Consider the following 26,171-nt stretch of genomic DNA (forward strand, 5'->3'; position numbering starts at 1 on the left):
TCTCAGGACACCCAGGAATGCACAGATGACCCCATCACATATTAAGTGCCAAAAGCCTCTAGGCTGAGGAGAAAGTTTATAATTCAGGGCTCCGGTGGCCCCGTGGCAAAGTGACAACTACAGCTGTCCGGTTTCCTACTTGCCATAGTTATATGAAATGTCAACAGTTTCAGTGAAATGTAAATTGTGGGTTTCAGTGTTAATGCCAAAAATCAGGTTGGCTGCCAGAACCTCCAACTGGAATTTAGAATCTGACACCCTTGTGTGCAAACCACCAAAATCACTCAATTACCCAGCAGGGCCATTCAGCCAACAGTACTCTCCACATCCTTGTAAGGATAGAGCAAATAAATGCCGGTGCTAATGAGGGAGAAGACCAAAACCACTCATAATTCAAAAAACAAGATCCAAAATCACAACATACAAGGAGAGAGAAATAAATGCAAATAGGCCCAGAAATCCCAGCTCAGACTCCTCTCTTCCCATTGGCCCAATCCAATCCAATTCAATTCAGCAAATTCTTATTAAGCATCTACTACAGGCAAAGCCCTAGTGGTTCCTGGATATACAAAGCCAAAAAAGCAACTCAGACTCTTGGAAAATCATAATACAATAAAGTGGATAGAATATTGGATTTGAAATCAGAAGACCTGGGTTCGAATCCCAATTGTACCACTTACTACCTAAAGAGACCTTGATTAAGTCACTTAATCTCTCTATGAAAAATGAGCAGAGTGGAGAAGGAAGGTCTAAGACTCCCTCTTAGTCTAAATCAATGATTCTACCACCCTATAAAGTACATTTATAACTGTGATAGCCAAGAAAGGATTTCAATAATTCAGTTCAACAAATACCTACTAACAGACTACTTTCTGCAAAGGCTTACTCAGAGTAACTAGAAAAGACTTCATTTGGGGAGAAAGAGATCACTTTCAGCTCTAGGGAAAGGAGTCTTAGGTAAGGCTGCATAGAGGAGATGGCACCTTATTTGGGCCTTCAGGGCAGAGAGTAACTTCATTTGCTAGACAGAGATCAATCAAAAAACAAACACACCTTTATTAAATATTCCCTATTTGCCAGACGCTGTGCCAGGCACTAGGAATACAAAGACAGAAATGAGAGTCCTTCCCCTCAAAGAGCTTATATTCTATCAAGAGAGACAATAATAAATGTAAAATATATTTTAAAAATAAAAGTTACTTGTGGGGAGACATTAGCAACGGAAAGGAGGAAGACCAAGAAAAGCTTCCTGTTAAAGAAATAGAAATAGAGGTGGTTCCATTATAGGCATGACCAAAGCCACAGAGATGATGAGAGACAGTGGAAGTAAACCTGGTGGTGCATCTCATTCAGACTGCATTTCTCTTGTCTCCTAGGAGACTGGAAGATAGCCATTTGCAGCATCAAAGACTAAGCCAGCTATTGCTCACCACTTAACACTCTTTCCATGTTCATATCATCATCTAGCTCAACCAAGAAGGCATTGCAATTTTGGCCACCCTCTCTAGAACTGGGACTGTTGTACTGTGATATACTGAGCCAGGAGCAGACTTGCTTCTCCCTCAGAGTGAGTGGCCTTTCTAGATTGGCCCATTGTTACCATTAACCAACAACATCTTAACTTTTCAGGTTTATGCTGACCACACACACCCTTTTCTATAGGGTGGTTGAATGGTTCAGTGGAAAGAGAGCTGGCTTTAGAGTGAAAGGACCCAGGTTCAAATCCTGATTCTGCCACTCACTACCTGTTTGACTTTGGGCAAATCACTTAATCTTCATGGTTCTCAGTTTCTTCAACTGTAAAATAAGTGGATTAGACTAGATGACATCAAATGTCCCTTTCACCTCTAAATCTATGGCCATAGATCCTCATCATAGTCACCCAGTCCAGGTCATTCTTCCTCCTTTCTCAAGGAATTCGGCACCTGACTCCCAGCCCCTCCACACCAACCCTTACAAAACAACTCATTGTTTGAGAGATTTGAAAGAGTAACAACTCGTTCTCCTGCAGTGCATCAAGGTTTACAAAGCATTTTCCTCACAACAACCCTGTAAGGAACTGATAGCAGCAGGGTCATTATTACCATTTTGCAGATGAGGAAACTAAGATTCAGATAATTAACTAGCTTGTTTATAGTCACACAGTAAGCCTGCTTCTGGGAAAGTCATGATGACACAGAATTAAAGTGGTTTGGAGAGTGGCACATGTATAAATATTCTGTAACTGGTTCCATTCAGCTAATAGCATAGTGAAGAGGAGGCATTCAAAGAGGGCCATTGGCTTCTGTTACCTCATTTTATCCTCAACTCTCTGGGTTGGGATGGGGGGGGAGGGGATTATTGATTCCATTTACTACAAGAGAATGCTAAGTGTACCTTTGGTAGGGACTTACAGAGATACTTCTGGCTGTATACATTTCCAGAGAACACCTAAATAGAAGTGGGAGAGAAGAGGAGGAAGAAGAGGAAGAGGTGGCAGGAGGAGGAGGAGAGGAGGAAGAAGAAGAAGAAGAAGAAGAAGAAGAAGAAGAAGAAGAAGAAGGAAGAAGAAGAAGAAGAAGTAGAAGAAGAAGAGAAAGGAGGAGACAGAGAAGAAGAGGGAAGGGTAGAGAAGAGAAGAGGAGAGGAAGAGAAGAGAAGAGAGGAGGGGAGTGGAACAGTGGAGAGGAGAGGAGAGGGGAGAAGAGGAAAGTCAACTTCTGAATGATGAACTTAACTCTGGATCCATAGATATATAAAGGGAAGCTGGCTCCCTATTACGTCCTTTGCCCTCCTTTCTCTCCTACTTTGAGTTGAGATCTTATGTGTTCTTTAGTATATTCTAATCCTTAGAGCTCTGATTTCTGTTTGTTATTTTCTAGAATGAATGGGTTTGCTTGACATTCACTATTTATGATGGTCTTTTGTGTAACCAGTATTTGGTGGGAAGGTGCTAAATTGGAAAGATTAAACTAAGGGCTACTCTTACCCTTCAGAACCATCAGGAAAAAAGACTTTCCTTTAGAAGCCATACTCATGTGCCTAGATGAGAGAAGTGACAGATGTAATTCTATCCTGAGACTCCTCTAGGAGACGGGGAGAAATCGTCCAGTCTCAACAGTCCTGCATTCTGCTTGTCTCCCCACTCCATAGGCTGCTAGCAGTGCTAAATTCTTCAATTAAATTCTATTAAGTTAAACAAGATATAACATGGTTAGGTGTTAGCACATCCGTTGGTCCTCTGCCCTGGCATCAGTATTATAAAACAGTGTCATTGTTCCTTGAATCAAACCCAGGCTTCAGTCTCACCTCTTTAGGTATAATGTTGGGGCAGAATTTTATACTTCATAGCATTTTTTGGACAACACCTCCCAACCATTTGCCAGATATTACATTGTGCAGTAGAAAGTATGCCAGACTTGGAGTCAGAGGCTATCGGTGCAAATCCTGACTATGAGACTTAATTGCCTTGTGATAGTGAATAAGTTAATTTAAATTCTCTGGGGCTCAATTTCTTGTCTATGAGAGGGAATTTGACAAGGTGACCTTTACAATCCCTTACAGCCCTAAATCTGTGATTCTATGACAATGCCTATAAAGGCTCTGGTACTTCAGTATTACTTTTGATGTCCCTTTCAGCACCCTCTCAGTAAATTTTCAACATCCTCAAGTAAATAGACCTTCTCAGCTCCTATGGCCTAAACCTTCACTCTACCTTAGCCACCCATTTGGATGGTCATATTAATGATCTCACATCACATAACTATATCACATCCATGACACAGAACTATGAAATACTCTCTGTGTTTATAACTTCCTAACTATCCATCTCTCCCTCTGCTTCACTCTTCCTAAATCTATTCTTCATATTCACCGTGATTTCCAATCCCTCCGCAATTCCTTCTCTCTCAGTCTATCTCTTCTGCTCCACATACTACAATCCTTTGCTTCCTTGTTTTATTGCCAGTCATGGCTTACCAAATGACAACTCCGAATTACTGCCACTATTTGTCTCCTCTGCTCCTATGTGTTTGCTATAGAACACCTCCTACAAGAAGCACATCACTGAATATGATTTTGCCAACCAAAGTCCACTACAAATTTATGTTATGTAATCACAACTGGACCCTCAGTGAGGCAACAAAGTCTTTCTACTCTTCCTTAATTGATTCTCTATCCCATTCTCCAGAACAGGTATTCCAAACCTTCTCTTTCTCCTCAACTCTTTCACTTCCTTCTCCCCTCCCATTCAGCAGAAGACCCACCATCCACCAAGAGCTGACTCATCCTCTATTCTATACCTCAACCCCCCCATCACCCCATTATCTCCTTTATTCCAGTCTTCTTGCCAAGGCTAATTCCTCTAACTTTATTCCTGGCCCTTGATTCCCATCAATCATTCCCTCTCTTTCTCTCATGTCCAGTTTCACCCCTAAAAAACTTATACTTAATTCTGCCATCCCCTCAAACTACCTCTTTCCCCTTTCACAAACAAATTCCTAGAAATGGTCATCTAGGTTTATTGCCTCTGTGTCTTCATATCCCAATCTCTTTCTGACTTCTTTTTATCTGGATTCCAACACTACCACTTGTCCAAAGTTACCAAAATTTTCTCAAATGCTAAATTCTTTCTGTCACTCTCCAGTCAAATTGATCTACACAATTTTTGATACTGTTCACAATTCCCTTTTAAATTCTTTCTCCTAGGGAGGCGGAGCCAAGATGGCAGAGTGAAAGCAGTGACTTGCTTGAGCTCTCCTCCAAACCCCTCCAAATACTCATAAAAAATGGCTCTAAGCAAATTCTGAAGCAGCAGAACCCACAGAAAGACAGAGTGAAACAAATTTCCAGCCCAAGACAACCTGGATGATTGATCAGAAAGGCGTATTGTGCCGGGCTGGCAGCGCAGCGCGCGGCGCGGGTGCACAGGCCACACAGCGTGGGCGCGCAGGCTGCAGCAAACCTGGAGCAGGCCTCAGAGGACTGAATCTCGGGCAGCTGTGGCGGTTTCCAGACTCCTCAATCCACCAATGCCAAAGACAAATTAGAAGGTCAGTGGGAAAAGTCTGTTTCTGTCGGTGCCTGAGAAAGGAAGGTGGGTTTCAGCTCCATTCCCCAAGAGCGTGGCCGTGGGGGGGCAGCTGCTTCACGAGCTTCCGGCCCACAGACTGAGGGGGAATCCAGTGGCTGATCAGAGAGGGATTGCAGGGATCTCTTTGCCAGTGCTGAGGCAGGAATCTCTTGCTTTGCCCGTGTTTGGATCTGGGCCACAGTTCTGGGCAGCGGTGCTGGGGTGAGGAGGGAGCTGGCTTGGTGGAGCTTGTAGTGGTTGTGGAGAGGAGCCCCCCATCACAGTTACAGGACAGAAAGGAGTACTTGTAGTAGCAGGCCAGGAAAGGAGTAAACACCTTGCCCCTTATCATACCACCTTGGAAGAACTGAAAATTCACAGGTCCCTACAAGTATCTCTGAAAACAGCTGTATAAACCCCCGAAGCTTGGGACAGTACATTCTCCACATTGGAAGCAGATTCGTACCTTAACAAAGAGTTTAAAACTCAAGTAATTGGCCGGGATCATGAGCAAGCAGGGCAAAAAGAGTCAGACTATAATCTTACTTTGGTGAAAAAGAAGACCAACATATACAACCAGAAGAAGACAACAAAGTCAAAGCCCCTACATCCAAAGCCTCCAAGAAAAATATGAATTGGTCCCAGGCCATGGAAGACCTCAAAAACGATTTTGAGAAGCAAGTTAGAGAAGTAGAGGAAAAACTGAGAGTGATGCTAAAGGAGACCCCAAAAAATACTGAAGAAAATAACACCTTAAAAAATAGCCTAACCCAAATGGCAAAAGAGGTCCAAAAAGCCAATGAGGAGAAAAATGCCCTAAAAAGCAAAATTGGCCAGATGGAAAAGGAAGTCCAAAAGCTTAAAATACTTCCTTAAAAATTAGACAAATCCAAAAGAATGAAAAATTAGAAAACAGTGTGAAATATCTCATTGGAAAAACAACTGACCTGGAAAATAGATCCAGGAGAGAGAATTTAAAAATTATTGGACTATCTGAAAGCCATGATCAAAAAAAGAGCCTAGACATCATTTTTCAAGAAATTATCAAGGAAAACTGCCCTGATATATTACAACCAGAGGGCAAAATAGAAATTGAAAGAATCCACAGATCTCTTCTAAAAGAGATCCCCAAAGGAAAACTGCTAGGAATATTGTAGCCAAACTCCAGAGTTCCCAGGTCAAGGAGAAACATTAAAGGACCGCAGGGCATGGAATATAATATTCCGGAGGGCAAAGGAGATAGGATTACAACCCTACCCAGCAAAACTGAGTATAATCCTTCAGGGGAAAAAATGGTCATTCAGTGAAATAGAGGACTTTCAAGCATTCTTGATGAAAAGACCAGAGCTGAATAGAAAATTTGACTTTCAAATACAGGACTCAAGTGGAACATGAAGAGGTAAACAGGAAAGAGAAATCATAAGAGACTTATTAAGATTGAACTGTTTACATTCCTGCATGGAAAGATGATATTTGTAACTCATGAGACATTTGTCAGTATCAGGGTAGTTGGAGGAAAAAAATTATATGTATGTATATGTAGATAGATAGAGGGCACAGGGTGAGCTGAAGATTAAGGGGTCATATCTGGAGAATAAAATTAAGGGATGAGAGAGGATTATACTCAGAGAAGAAGAAAGGGAGAGGTAGAATGGGGTAAATTATCTCACAAAAAAACAGAAAAGTCTCTTACAGTGGAAGGGGAAACAGGGGAATGTGAGAGGGAATGAGTGAATCTTATTCTCATAAGATTTGGCTTAAGGAGGAATAACATACACATTCAATTGGGTATGGAAATCTGTCTTACCCTACATGAAAATAGGGGGGAAAGGGGACAAGAGAGCATGGGAATGATAGAGAGGAGGGCAGATTGGGAAAGGGGTTAATCAGAAGTAAATACTTCTGAGGAGAGACAGGGTCAAAAGAAAGAATAGAATAAATGGGAAGGCAGGATAGGATTAAGGGAAATAGAGTTAGTTTTTCACAACATGTCTACTATGGACGTGTTTTGCATAACTGCACATGTACAACTTATATTGAGTTGCTTGCCTTTTCAGTGAGGGTGGGTGGGGAGGGAGGAAGAGAGAAAATTTGAAACCTAATGTTTTAAAAACATATGTTTAAAAAAAATGTTTTCACATGCTACTGGGAAATAAATATAGGAAATGGGGTACAGAAGTCTATCCTGCCCTACAGGAAAATAGAAGGGGAAGGGGATAAGAGAAGGGGAGAGAGATAGAAGAGAGGACAGAGTAGGGGAAGGGATATTCAGAATGCATGCTATCATGGGGTGGGAGGAGGAGGGAGATGGGGTGAAAATTTGGAACTCAAAAACTTGTGGAAGGGAATGTTGAAAACTAAAAATAAATAAATTTATATTAAATAAATAAATAAATAAATGGCAGAATTAGGAACAGAAAAAAAAAATTTTTTTTGAGTAAATTCTTTCTCCTACTGGTCCACCCACTGTAGAAATCAATATGGAACTATACTCCAAAAGTTACTAACCTATACATACTCTAGCCTTTAATTACTGAATGAGAATTGCCTCCAGCAAATTGAGACCTGGGAAAGACTTTAGCTTAAAAAGGCTAAGGTCTCCTACCGTATCTGGAACCATTGCTAGTCACCTTGACCTAAATCTTCCCACTGGATTTTGATGACTCTGGAGGAGGTAGGGAAATTGATGACTTTGCACAGCTCTGTCTCATTTAAATCCAATTCACTTGCAAGTCAAGATATCACCCTCCTGATGGCATTGGTCTTCTTCAAGAATGAAGGATATGCAACAGCAACATCATTACTAGGTCTATACCCACAAAGAGAAAAAAAGAGAAGGACCTTTATCCACAAAAATATTTACAGAATCCCTTTTTTGTGGTGTCAAAAAATTGGAAACTGAGGGTGTGACCATCAGCTGGGGAGTGGTTGAACAAGTTACAACATATAAATGTGATGGAACACTACTGTGCTATAAGAAATGGCAAAGAGGATAGTTTCAAAGATAGCTAGGTTGATCTGTATGAACAAATGCAAAGTGAAGTGGAAAGAACCAGGAGACTGATTTAAAGGGTAATAGCAATATTGTAAAGCCCATCAACTTTGAAAGTCTTAAGAACTCTGATCAACACAATCACCAACCATGATTCCAGAATACTCATGAAAGGGGCTACCCACCTCCTGCTAGAGAGATGATGGACATAGAGTGCAGATTGAGACATATTTTTGTTTACCATGGCCAACATGAAGATTTTTTTTTGCTTGACTATACATGTGTGTAACAGGGGACTTAATTTTTCCTGCTTTCTCACTGTAGAAGAGTGGAGGAAGTGGGAAGGAGAGAATGCAGATCTTCACTTTTAAAAATAAAATTCAATTAATTAGATGAATAGATAGAGAAATTAATATAATAAAGAGAGAAAGAAAGAAAAAAGAAAGGAAGGAAGGAAGGAGGGAGGGAGAAAGGGTGGGAAGGAGGGAAGAAAGGAAGGAAGAAACAAAGGAAAGAACAAAGGAAGGAACAAAGGAAAAAGGGAAGGGAGGGAGGAAAGGGAGGAGGAAAGGAGAGAGGTGCTGTTTCTTCCCTTGGCTGGAACACTATTCTTTCCTAGTTCTCTTCCCACCTGTCTGACCATTCCTCAGTCTCCTTTGATGGATTATCACTCACCTTCCATTCTCTAAGAGTAGGTAATCCCAAAGATTTTGTCCATGGCCCTAACCTCCAGATACTATGATAAACCAGCATTTTCCTGATACAACTTCTTTCCTCCCACCACAGCATGGGAAGGCTCTACCAAAAAGAAAAAAATGCTGCCTCCAGGAGTGGATTGGCCCATGCTTCCCTAACAAAGCTTCCTGGTCATCTAGAAACATAAAAAAATCCCAGCCACATGATGTCTGTGCCTCTCAGACTTGGTGGGTGCCTAAGACTATAAAAGTTGCCATACCCTGATGACTTACTGACCAGATATATTTCCAAATGGAGATGAGAAGGGTTTTGTCCAGTCACCCAAAGTGGTTGTCACTGTATTCCTTTAATGAGAGAAGTTAGGCTCCCTTTTATCATACTCTTCAGCTCATTAAACCCTCACCCTGGAACCCTGAGGCAAATTATTTAAAGTTTATATTCTGGCTCATATCTAGGTCTCCCCAATAAAGTATGGTGTGAAAAGGTACTCAAATGTACAATATGAACCAAGTATGAGACAGGTATTTGTTTCCTGTATCCAAAAGGAATTCTTGAACACAAAAGCCTCATAGCACACATGAATAGAATAAATTAAAATAGGGTTCAATAAAATTTATAACTACTATTACAATTTCTCCTGGGAGACTGAAAATTAAACTTCATAAGAATATAATGCAGTTTATAGTACTGCTGAGTTGTCATGGCTACATTTCATTTCATCTCTACAATGTCGAAACAACTTCTGCCATGGACCATCTTTTTTGATGAAGAAATTTCCCTTGCTAGCACTCAGCTGGACTGGATGGACCTCCTCTGAAGCTCAAAAGGTTACCTCTGAGTCTGGAGATAGTTATCTTGAGATTTGACACTACTTGGGAAATAAAACAAAGTGGAAAAGGCTAGCATGAGCTCCCGTAGAGGATTCCCATTGTGTGATGACATTCTTCACAACCCATTCCCCAACTCTCACTAGAGGTCATGGACTCATGCTCTCAATGACCCTTGGTATATCAGAGGAAGAGAGTTAACCAGAAGCTATCTATCCTTTTAACTGACCAAAACCTTGCACCCTCTGCTGGTCACCTGGGGCCTGTGAGAGGACCCTCAGAGTTTTCTTTATCATGTCAAAGTAACAAGTCCTTTCAGCACTGTGTCACTGCATGGGCAGAAACAACCAGGAAGTTCATTGTACTGATCTGCATTAATAATTGCATCTGTGTTCCTTAAAGATACCTTTTCTGTAATTTTTGCAGATGATTATTTGATCCCAAAGTGCTATCATAAGCATCTCCATTTCTATGTTTGAAGGAGCAGGGTGTAAGGGATAGGACATTGGACTTGGAATCAGGAAGGTCTGGGTTCAAATCCTGCTTCATATACTATATGCTGTGTGCATCCGAGCAAGCCACTTAAATCTCTCTATGCTTCAGTTTCCTTATATGTACAATGAAAGAGTTGAATTCGATGATATTTAAGAACCTTTCTAACTCTAAATCTAGGGTCCTATAAATAAATCTACATTACTAAGCCATTTGTTGAATGATTTTTGTTGAAATTTTGTTGGTTGAGTCCATGTGGATGTCATCCATAGATATCTTCTGATTCCACATTACTATTCTTATCATGTAAGATGTGTGTTGCCTATGTAGCGTATACGTTTCCACAAGGTTCTGTCTAGATTTGGTTCAAAGGGAAGAATGAATTAGATATCCCCAAAGTCTCTTCTACCTACCCTTCTCTAAGGAAAACTTTGACTCTTACCAGGATGGAAGGCAGGAGACTGGTACCACAATACTAATCACTTCTCTCCTTTAGAGAGTGAGCACTGGGATAGAATTATATCTGTCTGCCTCCCTAAATATTGTTGGTCCAGGGGAAGTAATTTTTAAGTTCAAGCTATGCTCATGAGGGAAGAATGTCCCAAGCTATATATCCAAGCCTTGACTCTCTTCTCACAAAATTCCAATTACACAAAGACACAAAAATGTATTACACAAAGATGTAGTGAATAGCAAATAAACCCACTTATCCATGTTGATAGCAAACAGAAATCAGAAGAGCTATACAAATGAGAATATGCCAGACAATGCACAGAGTTAGTGAGATTTCCTATTAGGAATGACAGAGAGAGAGAGAGAGAGAGAGAGTAAGTCTGAGATTTCACCCAAAGTCAAATTCCCCAAATTATCTAGTGTAGCAGTTGAAGATGGAGCCATGATTGAAGTGCTAGCTCCTCTACAGGTCAGCTTCCTCCTATCATCTTTCTCTCCCTTTAAGAACCTCTCCCTAAAGAAAATCTGGAACCACATTGCTTCTCTTTTGAAGTAGGAAATCAGCCCAGTATTTCTCTTCTCCCAAGCTCTTACCAATTCTGCCCCTTGTACAGATAAAAAGCATTGTGTAGTAAATATCTACCAACGAAGAAATTCTTATTGCAAATGGTCTTTGAGTCCCTGCTTATAATTATTATCACATTATCTTATTCTTCTCATCGTTTTTGATGGAGTTCAGATAAAAATGATCCTGGAACAAAACACTAACCTGATATTCTTTTATAGTTAATGTTATACAAACTATTAAACAGGTGTGTAAAATAACTGCTTTTTATAGCAGAATAAAAGTATTAGGATATAAGCTCATATCCTGTAGGGTTATTGAAAACATTCTTCGTAATTGGAGAAAGGATTATAGGGATGCTTTGTATAGATCTCATCCTGTACGTACACGACTTTAACTTCTTTTATCAGTTCTCTATATTTTGAAAGTTGCTTGTTCAACATAGCTTGGAGATTGTGAGTATTTAATATGACACCTTCTATTAGGAACATTGTTCTTGGGTTTTTGTGGATCAATGTTATATCAAGGGAATTGTGAGCAACAGCCCGGTATGTGAGAATAATCTTGTTCTAGTTTAATTTATTGATTGAGTCATCAAGTATATTTTATGGTCCATAGTTATAGTGTGGGAGTTTGTCATCTGTCAGTTCCTGAAAGACAGCAAGTATATTATTCTAGCCAGCATGCCATGTCTTGCTAAGTATGTGGTAGGTGCTAATTTCTTATAGCTTGCAGTGATAGTAAGAGCAGTTAAGTATCTACTATTATAAGATAATAAGAGTAGCTAGCATCTACTATATGCCAGGCACTGTGCTAATAGCTGTATAAATTATTTCATTTTATCCTCACAACAATTCTAGGCAGTAGGTGCTATTATTATCTCATTTTGCAGTTGAATAAACTGAAGTAAAAAGAAGTTAAGCATCTTGCCCAAGATCACATAGCAATCTCTGAGGCCATATTTGAACTGTAAGTAGGGCGTCTTCCTAACTACAGGTCCAGTGCTCTATCCACTGAGCCACCTTCCTGTCAATAATGTGCCGAACAGTTTCTAACATATCCTGGTATGTTCTTCATTGATTAGTAAGTCTGAATTCCTTGAGGGTAACTTGTATTATTTTGGTAGTGATGGCCTGGTTCTGACTTGTCATCATAAACATCTATATTTCCAGAAATAAATCCTTATGACAGCCATTTTTTTCTAGGCTTCATGGCTGAATCAATGTAGAGACTGTCTATCATGGGCTGTTCAATTCTATTTTTGAATTTTCAATGTTTCATCTCTGTAACATTTGACGAATCTAATGGCTTGCCTCTGCTGCTGGCCTTTACCATCATTTATACCATTGGTTGGATAGGGGGTGACTATTTGTTCAAAACTTCTTCTGGCAGCTTTTCTGCCTGTGCTCTGAGAGTAGTCATTGATCCTCTTCCTCCTTTTAAGCAAAGTATTAATCACCTTAGGAGGAAGGCCCTATGTTATGTTAACATAGTATGGGGTTTTATTCTGAGTCTGTTAAAGTCCATTTTATAGTTTCAAAAGTGCATATTGAGACTGACTTTGCATAATTCTTAATTTCTTTATATGTCTTCCTATTGAGTTTTGATTTCAGATGTCTGTTAGCCTCTTAGCTTATTCAGCTACAGCTTTCTCCCTGATAATTTTATTAATGTCTTTCCTGGAGGAGATCAGAAAACTCATAGTAAAGAATTACTTTCATCCACTGGCTCAATTTGACCTCCGTATTCAATCTCTGTTAGTCCTTTAAGTTCACTGCAGTAAATTAATTATATCCTTATCAAGTTCAAATATATTTTTATTTCACTGGAGAAAGATTCCTTGAGATTAAGGAGTAGTTTAATATTGTCACAAATATTGCTGTGTACAATTCTGATTTTTTTTACAAATTCTGTCAAATATTTTTGGAGAATGAATTAACTCATGATGATTATAAGAACATGATTTATTATGTTTAATAAAAATCAAAATTACTCTGCTTCAGTATATAGTTGTCTGCCAGTTCAATTCATGCCTTCGAATTCAGAAAGAGATTTTTAAAATTCTAGTCTAAGTATGTCCATCTCCCTTTGCAAATCATTTGAGATATAGGTATTGTCTTGTTATTCATTTAATTTTTGATTGGGACTTCTGGAGCTTGTAGAAGATTCTGGACGTCCTCAGGTCACTAAACTCTTTCCTCTTCAGATTCTAGTGACTCCTCAATTTCATCTTTTCTTTCATTTAGTTTAGGCTTGAGCCGATGCCTTACAGTGATTGCTAATACATAGTGGTATAGCTAGGAGTTGATGGTACCACCATCAAAAAGCAGTTTGAAGCCTTTGCCTATAACTGTTAAGATCTATTCCAAGGTTTGTTGCCATATTATATTGGTGCCCAAGAGAAGTATTTTCATCTTCAGTCCATTTCTTATGCTTTCATGGTCAACATCATCTAGCATTTCTAGCCAATCAGATATTGGTATTTCTGATTTATTCTGATTTGTCTTCAAAAGAAGAGAACCAAAACATGAAGATATGTCACTAACAGGCTCTCCTGTGTGTCAAATTGATCATCACAACAGTCTCCAGTAGGACTAACCTCAAACCCTGTGCTTCCCTGTCTATTTCTCTGACTCTTTAGCAGCAGTTGCATCACACTGACCAGGGTGATAACCCAACCAGTACTATCACCAGAGTCCAGTTTCCCAGCATTTCAGGATTCCTTCCATGCTTTCATATCCACTGTAATGTTCTCTTTAGTCCCTATTGTACCACATTGTGCCCTTACTGACATTCCTCTAATAACATGCATAATGGTTTGAACTTTGAGGGGATTACTATCATTATTTAACCCTCAATCAATCAATTCTTATTGTGTTTCAGGTACTATGCCAGATACTGGGCATATAAAGACAAAAATCAAAGAGTCCCTTCTCAAGGAGCTTACATTCTGTCAAGGGAGATAAAATATATACGTAAAAGAATATGAAAAATGGGTATATGTAGATATGTACAGATAATAATAACAACATTTTCATAGTGCTTTAAGGTTGGCAAAGCACTTTACACATATTATCTCATTTGACCCTCCCAACAACTCTGTGAAGCAGAAGCTATTATTATCTCTATTTTACAGATGAGGAAAACTGAGTCTGAGAGAGGTCAAGTGACTAGCCCAGAGTCACATAGCTAGTGCAGGTATGAGGCAGAATTCAAACTCTGGTCTTTCTAACACCAAGTCCAACATTTATCTGATGTATCATCTAAATAAATGTAAGGTAATTTAAAAGGGCCCCCTGGGGGGAGATGCACTAGCAGCTTCGGGTGGAGGGAAAGGAAAGGCCCCTAAGGGAAGTGGTATTTGAGCTGAGTTTTAAAGGAAAGCAGCGATTGTAAGAAGAAGAGATGGTTGGAGTGTATTCCAGGCAAGTATGACAGACTCAGATATGGAAGATGGATTGTCATGATGAGGAGTGAAGAAGAGATGGAAGAAGCATAGTTGGAACCTTCCTTCCAGAGGAGCAGAAGACTGATGTGAGAGATAAAGGCAGAAAAAATGAGAGAAAGGATAGATGGACTGACATCCCCATCCCCCTCCAAGCTTCAATCATTCCCTTGGGTACGAGTGAACATGGCTGTTTGGGTCCAATTCATTTTATACACAACTGAGTGTTGGTTTTACTCCCCAACCTTCTTGGCATTTTTCTCCTAGGGTCTATACCTTACGTATTGGGCCCCAACAGTCTCTGTTCCCTGCATACAGGGCGCCTTCACCTCAACATCTTGCCACTCTCCCAAATTAAACATTTCTAAGACCAAACTGATTATTTTTCCCATGCAAACCAAATGGCTTTCTTAATTTCCCTATTTTCATTCATGTCTCTGGCAATAAACTAAGTGCTCCAAGCTAGAAACTTTGAATATTCCCATACTCCTCTCTCCTTCAGGCTCTACAGGTTCTAACATTTGTGGTTCTGTCTCTTCCTTTCCTTTCCTTGTCCTATGCCTAATAATTAATGAAAATAATAATAATAAATCATATTTATACAATTTATTATCATGTGTAAATCACTTTCCTTAAACAACTCTATCAGGTAACGAGCATCCTCTTTATTATCCCCATTATACAGAAGAGGAAACTAAAGCCCACAGAGCTCAGGTGACTTATCCAAGGCCACACAGCTACTAAGTTTCAGAAGTGAAATTCAAACCCAGGTCTATCAGCTCCTAATCCAATATTCTTTCAGTTCTACCTCACTAAGACAGACCCTCATTATCTCACATCTAGATCAATCAATAAACATTTTTAGGTATTTACTATGTGGCAAGCACTGTGCTAAGCACTGGCGTTACAAAGAAAAAGCAAAAATAATCCCTGCCTTCAAGAAGGTTACATTCTAATAGGAGAGACACCAGGTATTTAAATAAGTACACATTCTTATGTGTATCTTACAGGGTAGGTGGAAAATAATCTTAGAGGGGAAAGCACTAAATTAGTGAAGTGGCTTCCTAAGGGGTCACCCTGCCTCTAGTCTTTCTCTCTCCAGTGCGTTTTACAGGAGATATCAAATTAATCTTCATAAAATAGTGCTTTCATCGCTCAACTCTCCTGTTCCAGAACTTATGATAACTCCCCGGTTCCTACAGTATTGAGTCCAAACTTGGCGGGTTTTCAAAACCCGGTTTTTAACCTATGAATGGGTTTATAGATTAAACAGTTTAACATGAAGTATGCTAATTCCCCATTCCTACTGCCTTGAGAGACCATCATGCACTAGGTCTCTCTAAATGATATCCATGCATTAAAGCACAGTTTTATGACAAGTATGACATTCTCCATAAAGTCCGTCCCAATTACTCTGGTAGCTCCTTTTAAATTTATAATAGGCACCTCACCACCAAGAACTTAATTATACTCTGACCTCAATTGTCTTCTAATTGTTTAATGTGTTTCCTCAACTAGACTTTAAACTCCTGGAGAGAAGGGACACCACCCAGTTACCTTCTCTTTGATCCTCATTATAGCCAGGGCCTTGTAGAGGGTTGGGTATATAGATGTTAGTGAATAAAAGTTTGTTGACTGACATAAAAACCAAAGACAAGAGATGTTGGGCAAGCACTTGGATGATTCAGTCTTAATATTCTGCTGATAGAGAGAAATGCTGAGGTCTCTGGCCTGAATTTTCTAGGCAATCAAATCTACCAGGATAGAGATGTTCAATTGCCCATTTCCCTAGAGTTGGGTACGTCAAGCATACCAGATCATCCTAACACAAATTAATTACAGGAGAATGATAGAAAGTCAAGCTTCTTTAGATCTTGCAGCTGGTTTTCTTAAGCCCAGCCTGATTTCTTATAAGTCCGTAACAAGTTTATATCTGCAAAGTCACATGAAACAATTATAATAGGGGTTCAGTGCATGTCTAGACCTCCTGAAATGGAGGTACCCATGTGAGAAACACCAAGGACCCGCTTCTGTGAGGCAGGGACCTGGCACACATGTGGAGATTCTACATTGACCTAGCAGGCAGTTGTGAGCAGCACCTTTCTATTAACTGTGTAGCTGTAGCTGTCTGTCACCTTTAAACCTGACTGGAGAACAATCTCTCTTCTTCCTGTAGGCATCCTGTAGGAGAGGAGGGCTGCTAATTTCCCTTTTCCCCTCGGCCAGGTTGTCTTGAGAAAAGGGCTTGAGGCCTTAGTCTTGTTTTGTTTTTCCTTTTCAATACTAGGTGTGGAGTCTTAGACCTGAGACCTCTAGCCATGTGGATCTTGAAACCCAGGATTCCAGGCCAGATGTTGCAATTAGCCCAGCAAGGAAGCCCTAAGAAGCCAGAATCCTGGGACACAAGCCCAGGGGAGACTTTAAACTTGGAACTTGGTGAGACTAATGCTATGTAGGAACTGAGCTAAGCTGTGAAATTAATCTCTTCCCCTCCCCAGAGACTGAGATGGTGTAAGGGGAATTATGCCCCTGAGGTGTTGAGGGGAAATGTTTATATTTGTTCTTGCTATACCTTTGAAGTAAAGGTTGCTCTGTAAAAACTTATCTGACTGTTTTAAGTAGTTAAGTGGAACTGGATGCTTGGACCTCTTGAAATTGGGAGAATATAATTAGTGGGGACTTGAGCAGAGAGGAGGTACCCCCAACACCAGAATATCACAGAACCCTGGGGAAGGGATAGAAATGTAACACACCTGGCCTTCAGGCAGTAGGGGCCAGAGAATCATTGTCACACATGAAATCCTTGGTTAAATTTACCCATCATAACATAATCCTGACATAATCTGACAAGTGAATTTAGTAAAACATCACATTCCTAATTCTTCACATTTATTTTTTTAAAAAGGACATCTGATTTCCAACAAGTACTCCATAAACTGGGCACATACCTGCTAGCCCACCTGTTAAAAGGTAGACTTAGCACTCACACTCCGGCGAGGGAATCCCCTGTCCTTGCCTTGCCTTCAAAGACACCCAAAGCTAAAAGCATTCTGTAAATTCAGGGAGAGGCAAGGGAGCTCAAGCCTCAGAAGGAGCTTGGGGTGACCCAGAGCAGAATGGAATGAGTGAAGCAAATGCTATGTTTGGCCAGTGATTGTGTTCAGTAAAAAATATACCGACAGAAGATAAATTACAAGAAATATAGAGCTATAATCACACCAGAATGAAATTGTAAAGTCAAAAACAAACCACAGACACCCACACAGTGGACACTTCTCTGGCTCTTATGCTGTAAGCCTGCAAATACACAGGAGGGGAATTGAAGGCCCTAGACCTCAGAATTCTGTTGAGATAGTTCAGAAGCTTTGTTTTCTGCTTTAGGGAAGGCCAGAAAGTGAAAAAGAATTGTCAAAAATTTGTTTTAGGTTGGGGTAGTTCTTAGAAGGCCCCCATCCAACCTCTGACTCCAGTTTAGACAAAAGTCCTGACCATCATGTCTGTTCTATACAAAATATATAATTTCCAGAGCCTAAACAATTCCTGGAGATTTTATATGTATATACACACATACACACACATGTATGTATATGTGTGTATATGTGTATGTATACATATGTATGTGTTTTTAAATACTGACCAATGTCTGAGAATTAAGACCAGCTAGTTTCAAAAATTAATAAAATTTCAAGTGTCATTGAATTAGCAAATGACAACTGAACTAACTTTGACATCAGTGTGGTAACGATGAGTGGAAGCCTAGGTGGCAGATTGTTATCGGCTGTAGGATGTCAGGAGACCTGGGTTCTTGTGCAGAATGAGCGGTGGGGCCTTGGACAAGGATCTTGACCACTCTGGGCCTCAGTTTAACTGTAAATTGACTATGGTACCCATCATCTTGCTTCCTTCACAGGGTTGTTGTGAGGATTGAATAAGAACTTTCCATAACATGCTACACACACAAAGTAGTGTTGATCTAACAAAAAGAGCACTGGATTGGACATCAGAAAGACCCAGGTTCAAAACTAGGCTCTGCTAGTTAACTATATAACCTTGGATAAGTTCCTTTTCCTCTCCTGGGACTCAGATTCCTCCTCTGAAAAATTAAGGGAATGGATTAGATGAGCTCTAGTGTCTCTTCAGGGTCTAAATTCTATAAATTAATTTATTGATCTGAATAATAGCTTGCATTTATGTAGCATTTTAAGGTTTACAAAGTGTTTTACATATTTTATTTCATTTAATCCTTAAAAAAAAACTTGAGAGGGAGGCATTATAATTATCCCAATTTTACAGAAGAGGAAGCTGAGACTGAGAACAGTAAAATGACTTGCCCAGAACCATACAGCTAGTAGTAGTCTGAAGAAAGATTCAAACTCAGGTCTTAAAAGCTACAGTCCTTGCAATAGTGGGGAAAAAAAAGGTTCTTGAGTCATCATAGAAACAAAGACTAAGTTTCATGAAGAGTTTTGGTAGTCTATTCTCAGCTTCTCTACTCTCTGCTTACTAATTTTGAAGTCATTTCTAGAGCAGAGTCTCAGAACTTGAGCAGGCTGGATACGAATAGTAAAAGGCTGAGTTGGGACTGGACAAGTTTTGCCTGTAGTTAAAATTGGCTATAACTGTCCAATGGGTTTACTGCCCAGCTGATAGAATCATACATAGGTGGGGAGCCTGCGGCCTTGGGGGCACATGTGACCCTCTAGGTCCGCAAGTTCGGCCCTTTGACTGAATCCAAACTTTGTAGAACCAATCCCCTTAATAAAGGGATTTGTTCTGTAAGACTTGGACTCAGTCAAAAGGCTGCAGCCTAGGACCTAGAAGGCCACATGTGGCCTCGAGGTCGCAGGTTCCTGCCCCTGATTCTAGTCCAACCTCTTCATTTTACAGAAGAGGAAACTGAAGCCCGGCGAGATGAATCGATTTGCCCAAGGTCAAATGGGAAAGGTGAGATTTTACCCTCGGTGCTGTGACTGGGTCAGGTAGTGCCCGTACTGGCAGCCTGTCACCTTCACTGTGTTTCCCCCAGGGAAGTGCTTGTATTCCCTGAGTCAAGCAAAGACCTTTGGCCCCCACTCTGAGTGAGCAACAGTAGCTCTACTGTTCCCACTCCAAGAATCCCTCTCTGGCAGAAGGTTTTTAAATACAGAACGGCAAAGAGAAAAGGGGGGCTGTGACAACAGAAGGCCAAGCAATGCATTTCAAGTCCTGACAGAGCAAACTGGTTCTTAAAGGAAGCCTGTTTATAAACAATAGCGCCAAGGTCTGTTCTGTCATGTTGCACAGCTGGGCTATCTATGCATTGCCAACTGACTGTTATATAAGCTCATGAAAAACTCCATTCGTTTGTGCTCAGGGTTTGTGCAAATAGTGTCAGGGAAAAATACTATGGCTCCCCTGATCCGTCATCACCACTCCATTTCAGTGGGATGGTGATGAGTCACACTGGAGTCCAAGCCTACAGTATGTACATACCATTAGTGCTGGGACTTCTGCAGCCAGCTTCTATCACTGAAAGCCCTTTAAGCCTTTTAATGACTCTTTCATATTTATAGAAGCTACAATAGCAGTATTAACAATAATGAAACTCTATGCAGAGAAGAGGAGGGGGAGGAAAAGGGGGAGGGGGAGGGAAAGGGGGGGGGGAGGGGAGGGAGGGAGGTAAGAACGTTCAGCCTTAACCCACAAACTGGATTTTCAGACTAGACTTCTCACCTGGTAGAGGGAGAACCCAGAGCCCAAGAGAATCCACATGGAAAGAAAGAAAGAAAGAAAGAAAGAAAGAAAGAAAGAAAGAAAGAAAGAAAGAAAGAAAGAAAGAAAGAAAGAAAGAAAGAAAGAAAGAAAGAAGAAAGAAAGAAGAAAGAAAGAAAGAAAGAAAGAAAGAAAGAAAAAGAAAGTTCATATTCCCATTGCCACCATGTTCCTGTTCCTACACAAGCCCCAAAATACAGGGGGAAAGGTGGCATTTTTCACAGAAGCATCCAGAAGAAAAAGGAAATTATTTCTTTAGCCCATCTACCATGATTCATAAAACATTAGAGAGAAGTCTTCTAAAAGTCTCAAAAGGAGTAGAAGAAACATTACAAAAACTCAAGATGGCTCCTGGAAGACCGGAAATAGTCTTAGGAATGGACAGGGGAAGCAAAAAAGGAACTGACTCAAAGCATTCTTGGTATGTCCTCCTTCTGGGTTTGCTGTGGCTATTGAGGAATATACCAATGACATTTGCTGTTCTCATGACATACCAAGTCAGTGATTTAACCCCAAAGCAGGAAACACGTGATTTGAAAGTCCAGGCCTTGTTTTGTTTTAAAACAAAAAAAAACAAAACAATATTCATCACTGTTTTGGAAACATAAGGTGTCGGGAGGGCGGCGGTGCTGTACATATGTATGATATCTAGTCATATCCTATTTTCAGTGGTATAGGCTTCGCCTTTGCAAACCAGTGGCCAAAAGAAAAGACCTGTTAGAAAGAAACTTGTAGATAGTCTACTTTTTTCATTTTACAAATGAAATTGTAACTTACTGACACTTTTAAATTGTTACCTATTTGATACGGATATCAGGTGACAGTACAAAATGGTCCACTCAGTAATTATTTTTAACTGCCTGTTTCATGCAAGCAGAATGATATAGAACAATAGTCTTCACTATGTGGTCTAGAGGTCCTGGGGGTGGGGTCTCCAAGACGCTTTCAGGTGGTTCTTGAGGTCAGAATTTTTTTATAATAATCTAAGGTGTTTTAATTTCTAATACAGTAAATATTTAGATGTGACCACATAAATAAAAGCTCTTGGGAGGTTTTCAGAGCATAAATGGAGTACTGAGAACAAAATAATTTTGAAGAATCACTGATACAGTAAAAAAGGAAAACAAAAAAAAGAATGCTTAGTTTGGTGTTAAAAGACTTGAGCTTGGGTCCTGTCTCCTTTACTTACTAATTCTAGGAGTTTGAGCAAGTCCCCTAAAGTCTCCCAGTGTCTACATTCTCTCATCTGTAAAATGAGGATACTAAAACACTTGTACTTCCAACCTCGCAGAGCTACCATTATATAAATTGTAAAGTGCTATATAAAAGTGAGCCGTTATTATTTTTTAAGACATAATCCTTGCCCGCATAGATTTTACAACAGAGTTCATCACTGTGCTCCTTAGAATTATATTTTAAATAGCATTATAAACATTTATCATTGTCATATGCACTATAAAAAATATATGTACTCATATAATTCAAGTTCAAACAACTGCTAATGGCAACAGTAGCCAACTGATCTTAATATTACACAGAAATAGTTGACTGAAATAAAATTTTAAGAGAACAAGCAGAAATTTTCAAATTTGGACCATTAAAGTCCAATAATTACTAACCCTTCAGTCATGTGGATAATACTTCTCTATGGCCTTCCAATGAGCAAATGCATTAGCAGTTTTCCCCAAGTTATAATATTAGCTAGACCTTTGACTTTATCCATAACACCAAACATGTAAGTGAGCACGCGCACACACATACACACACACACACACACGCACACACACACACACACACTCCCTCAAAATTTCTTACTTAAGCAGGTAACTTTTTAAAATATCTGCGATCCACCAAAGGCTGAACAGTATCTAGGGAAGATATTTTGCTTCCAATGATTTTCTTTTAATTCTGGGTACAAAGTCATTTTTTTTCCACACTGTGTCAAGACTTGGATTTTATTCCGGATGCTTGAAAGTTGGTTCCAAGGAATTTGTCTATTAAATGACAATGCTGCCCTGAGGCTAAATTCAAATGTGGGAAACAGACCTATGAATTAGAGATCTGGAAAGCCAGATCTTTGTCTTTGCCTCTCAGTTACCATAGACATGTCCGGCAGACTCTTCGTGTTCAACTTTTCCCTCTGAAGTGCCTACGTTCCAATGCTAGAGAAAGTTGTGTGGTCATAATTATAAGTATTTGAGGAAGGAAGGAGAGGTCCCACCTACCAAGGATTTTTAGTATACTTTAAAATATTTAGCAGGTCTTTCCGTTTTTAAATTAATGTGATCAAGAAAGCTATACCCATGAGGGAAAGAATTTTAAATGTCTCTGAGAAAGAATATGTCCCCAGAATTACATCTCCACCTAATGATAACTCATTTATAAGATCTTAATTACAGAATCAGAAAAGAATTCCCATAGAGGAAACAGGAAGGAAGAAAGGCAAACATTTTATATTAGAAGTAGGAGCTCATGTCTCTGACCTGTGGAAGTCTCCATGAAAACTGTGCTTTCAAAAGGATAGAGAAAAAGTGTTCCATTTGACCAACTAAAGTTCCCATATTGCTTCTTCTAAAGGAGACAGAAGAGCATAGAGAAGATAACAGGAAGGCTGGCCCCAACCTCACCCTTACTGGGAGATAACATAGTGTTAGTGGGAACAGTACTGACTTTGGGATCAGAAGACTTGGGTCTGAATAAAAGTTCTACTACTTGCTACCTTCTATAACTTTGGGCAAGTCATTTCTCTTGGCCTCATTTTTCCCAGCTGTAAAATGAGATGGTTGGACTGAGTAACCTTTAATGATATTTCCAGTTTACCATATGCATGATCCTATGACCTGGGGAGTCAGACTTAGGTCATTACTGCCCCACTTTCTTATCCTCCCAATACACACACAAAAAAGTTGGGCTCTGGGCCTCAGTTTCCTCATCTATGAAATGGGAATAAAAATATTATGCTACATCTCTCATGGTTTTGTGAGAAAAACATTTTGTAAACCATAAAATGTTATAGAATCATAAGCTATTGTTATTATTTTTTTATCTTGGTACAGGATGGAATTATCTCCTCCTCTTCTTGCCTCCCCATACTACTACTGCCAAGGGCCAGGAAACTCCCTCTCAACATGTTGCAAGGAGAGTAGAGGGAGGCAGCAGTGGCCTTAGACTAAGAAATTACCTCATGGCCTGTGCTCCTAGGCTCTATCCCACCAACCTGTCTCTCTCCCAGGACATCATGGAACCTTGGATATTTGAGGTGAAGATTGATCTTTTCCAACCCATTAATTATTCTCTGATTCAGCTACTGAAGAGCTAGGAGCTGAACTGGGCAAACTCTTTTTTTCAAGTACCTTAATGAGGGATCTAGCCCAAAAGGTGTAGTTGGGTTTGCTCAAAACTGAGACAATGTGTTTTCAAACCATAGAAAACACTGGCCAGTTACCATCCTACTCATTTTTCCAGCATGGTTATAATTATGTGATTCATTTCATAATTGCAGCCTATTTTCAAATAAGAAATCCCTGGATATTAAAATAAATTACAGTCCCCTCTTTATTAACTATCTCTTATACAGCTAGTTTATATAAAGGAGGATAGTGTCTTCAATTATTTTTTATAACAAGTCTAAGATGGGCTTATAAAACACTTGAGCTTTCCAAAAGAAACATGCTTTATTAATGTAAAGCAGTATTATTATAAATAATTTTATTGAAAAGGTTAATTATATATTCCCCATTTCTGGCTCTCTGCCCAAGGCACCTAAATGATCATACTCTTTGATCTGCCCTGTTTCTGACTGTCTGTGGGCTCTGGAGACTGAGGCAGAGACCAGGCTCAGGAAGCCTCGCTTCCCAGCCCTGGTGGGAAATCCCAGTCCTTTGCTACCAGGTAACTTTTGCCAAATCTCTTAACCCTGTGAATTCATTTCATCAACTCCTACTTGAAGAGAATTGGGCCTCATGATGCAAAACATTCTTCTCCAGCTAAGCAGATATTTAGCAATAATGAGCAGCTCACTAAGGTTTAATTCTTAGGACAGGAAAAAGGGGGATGCGGGATAAGAGATAGACAAAGAAAGTCAGCGAGAGGAAGGCAGAGGAACAGGGACTGGTGTCCAGATGGTGCTTCCGAACTTCCTTCTCTCTCTGCTTCTTTGCCTCTGGACAAGCTAGAATGCTCCACCGCCATCCTAGGAGAAATGCCAGGGAAAGAGTCAAACCCACTTTGCCGTGCTATGCAAAGAAGAGGATGATTTCAAAGTCACTCCCTTTCATGTGAAATGTTTGAACCAGGTGTGGCCAAACAAAAAGGTTGCAGTGCATTACTGAGGCACATGTTTGTTCTGTCTCAGGGATGATGGGCAGGTGACCTGTGAGCAAGAGGAGTGAGTTTGAGAACACAGTTGCATTCCAAGTTTGGGGTGATAGCGGGGGGAGGAGGCAAAATCAAAGAAAACAAAACTTTTCTTAATGATTGCCTGAAAACGGCACTTTCTTTCAGGGGAATGTCATCCCAGTCCCAGCTCAGCTTCTGTACAGCTCCAAATACCTCTCTTTACTTGCTCTCTGAAGTCATTTTAGAGCACATATTTAGGACTGGGAGGCAACTTAGAAGTTATCTAGTTTAAGTCCTCATTTTGCAGAGGAAGAGACTGAGCTCAGAGAGATTGACTTGCCCACAGTCACATAGGTAGTAAATGGCGGACCAGGATCGGATCCTGGGTTCCTTAACTCCTCATCCATTGGTCCTCCCACTACATTATGCTGCTTCAGGCAATCAGCAAGCCTTTATTAAGTACCTGGTATGTGCTAGACACAGGGCAGCCAGGTGGTACAGTAGACAGAGTACCAGATCTGGAGTCAAGAAGACACATCTGCTTGAGTTCAAATCTGGCTTCAGACACTTACTAGCTGTGTAACCCTGAGCAAGTCACTTAACCCTGTTTGCCTCTGTTTCCTCAGCTATAAAAATGAGCTGGAGAAGGAAACGGCAAATCAATTCAGTACCTTTGCAAAGAAATCCCCAAATGGGGTCATGAAGAGTTGGACACAACTGAAAAAAACAACTAAACAACAGCAACAAAGGTGCTAGGCACTGAGGAAGCAATTCCTGACCTCAAGGAGCTTACATTCTATCTTTACCTTTGACTACCTTCATTAGATTCACATTGCTGCCATTACAGAAAAGCAGTTACCCACCCATCGCCAATCCATACTTCCTGGTCGCTTCTGGACCTTGAAGGGAACAAGAGAGGCTACCTAAAGAAACGGACCCAGGGACCCAAGAGCTTGTCCTAGACCTGCTGTGATCAGTCGACAATATCCAATCTTTACACTGACACCCAATTTAAAAAATTAAAGTTGTTGCTGCATCTTCCTCTTATTACCCGTAGCCACATCATAAAGCAACAATAGAACCTAAACCAATGGCTTCAAAGAGTGCCCATGTTTACCCAAGCAAATCCATTCATGTTGGGCGCTTTTGTTTTTATATCTTCAGAACAGAAATGATAACACTGACACTCCCTACCTCACAGGTAGGGAGTTGTGTTCTGAGGATCTAAACTGAGATCATGTGTGCAAACCACTTCCTAACTGTAAAGTGTGAAAGGTGAGGCTATCATCATTAGCAATCATAATCATAATAATAAAAGCTAACATGTACGTAACACTTTCAAGTTTGCAAAGCATTTTAAATATATTACCTCATTTGATCCTCACAAGTGTATGAGGCAAAATATGGAAACTGAGGTCCCTCAAGATTAGGTGTCTTGCCACAGATCACATAACTAGTAAGTGTCTGAGGTGAGATTTGAACCTAGGGGTTCCTAACTCTGAGTTCCAGTGTGCTATCTACTCTCCCATCAATAATTCAGGTAATAAACAATTAGCAAGCAT

This window comes from Phascolarctos cinereus, unplaced genomic scaffold (genome assembly GCF_003287225.1).
Source record: "Phascolarctos cinereus isolate Bilbo 61053 unplaced genomic scaffold, phaCin_HiC Scaffold_2;HRSCAF=192, whole genome shotgun sequence".
NCBI classification, from domain to species: domain Eukaryota; kingdom Metazoa; phylum Chordata; class Mammalia; order Diprotodontia; family Phascolarctidae; genus Phascolarctos; species Phascolarctos cinereus.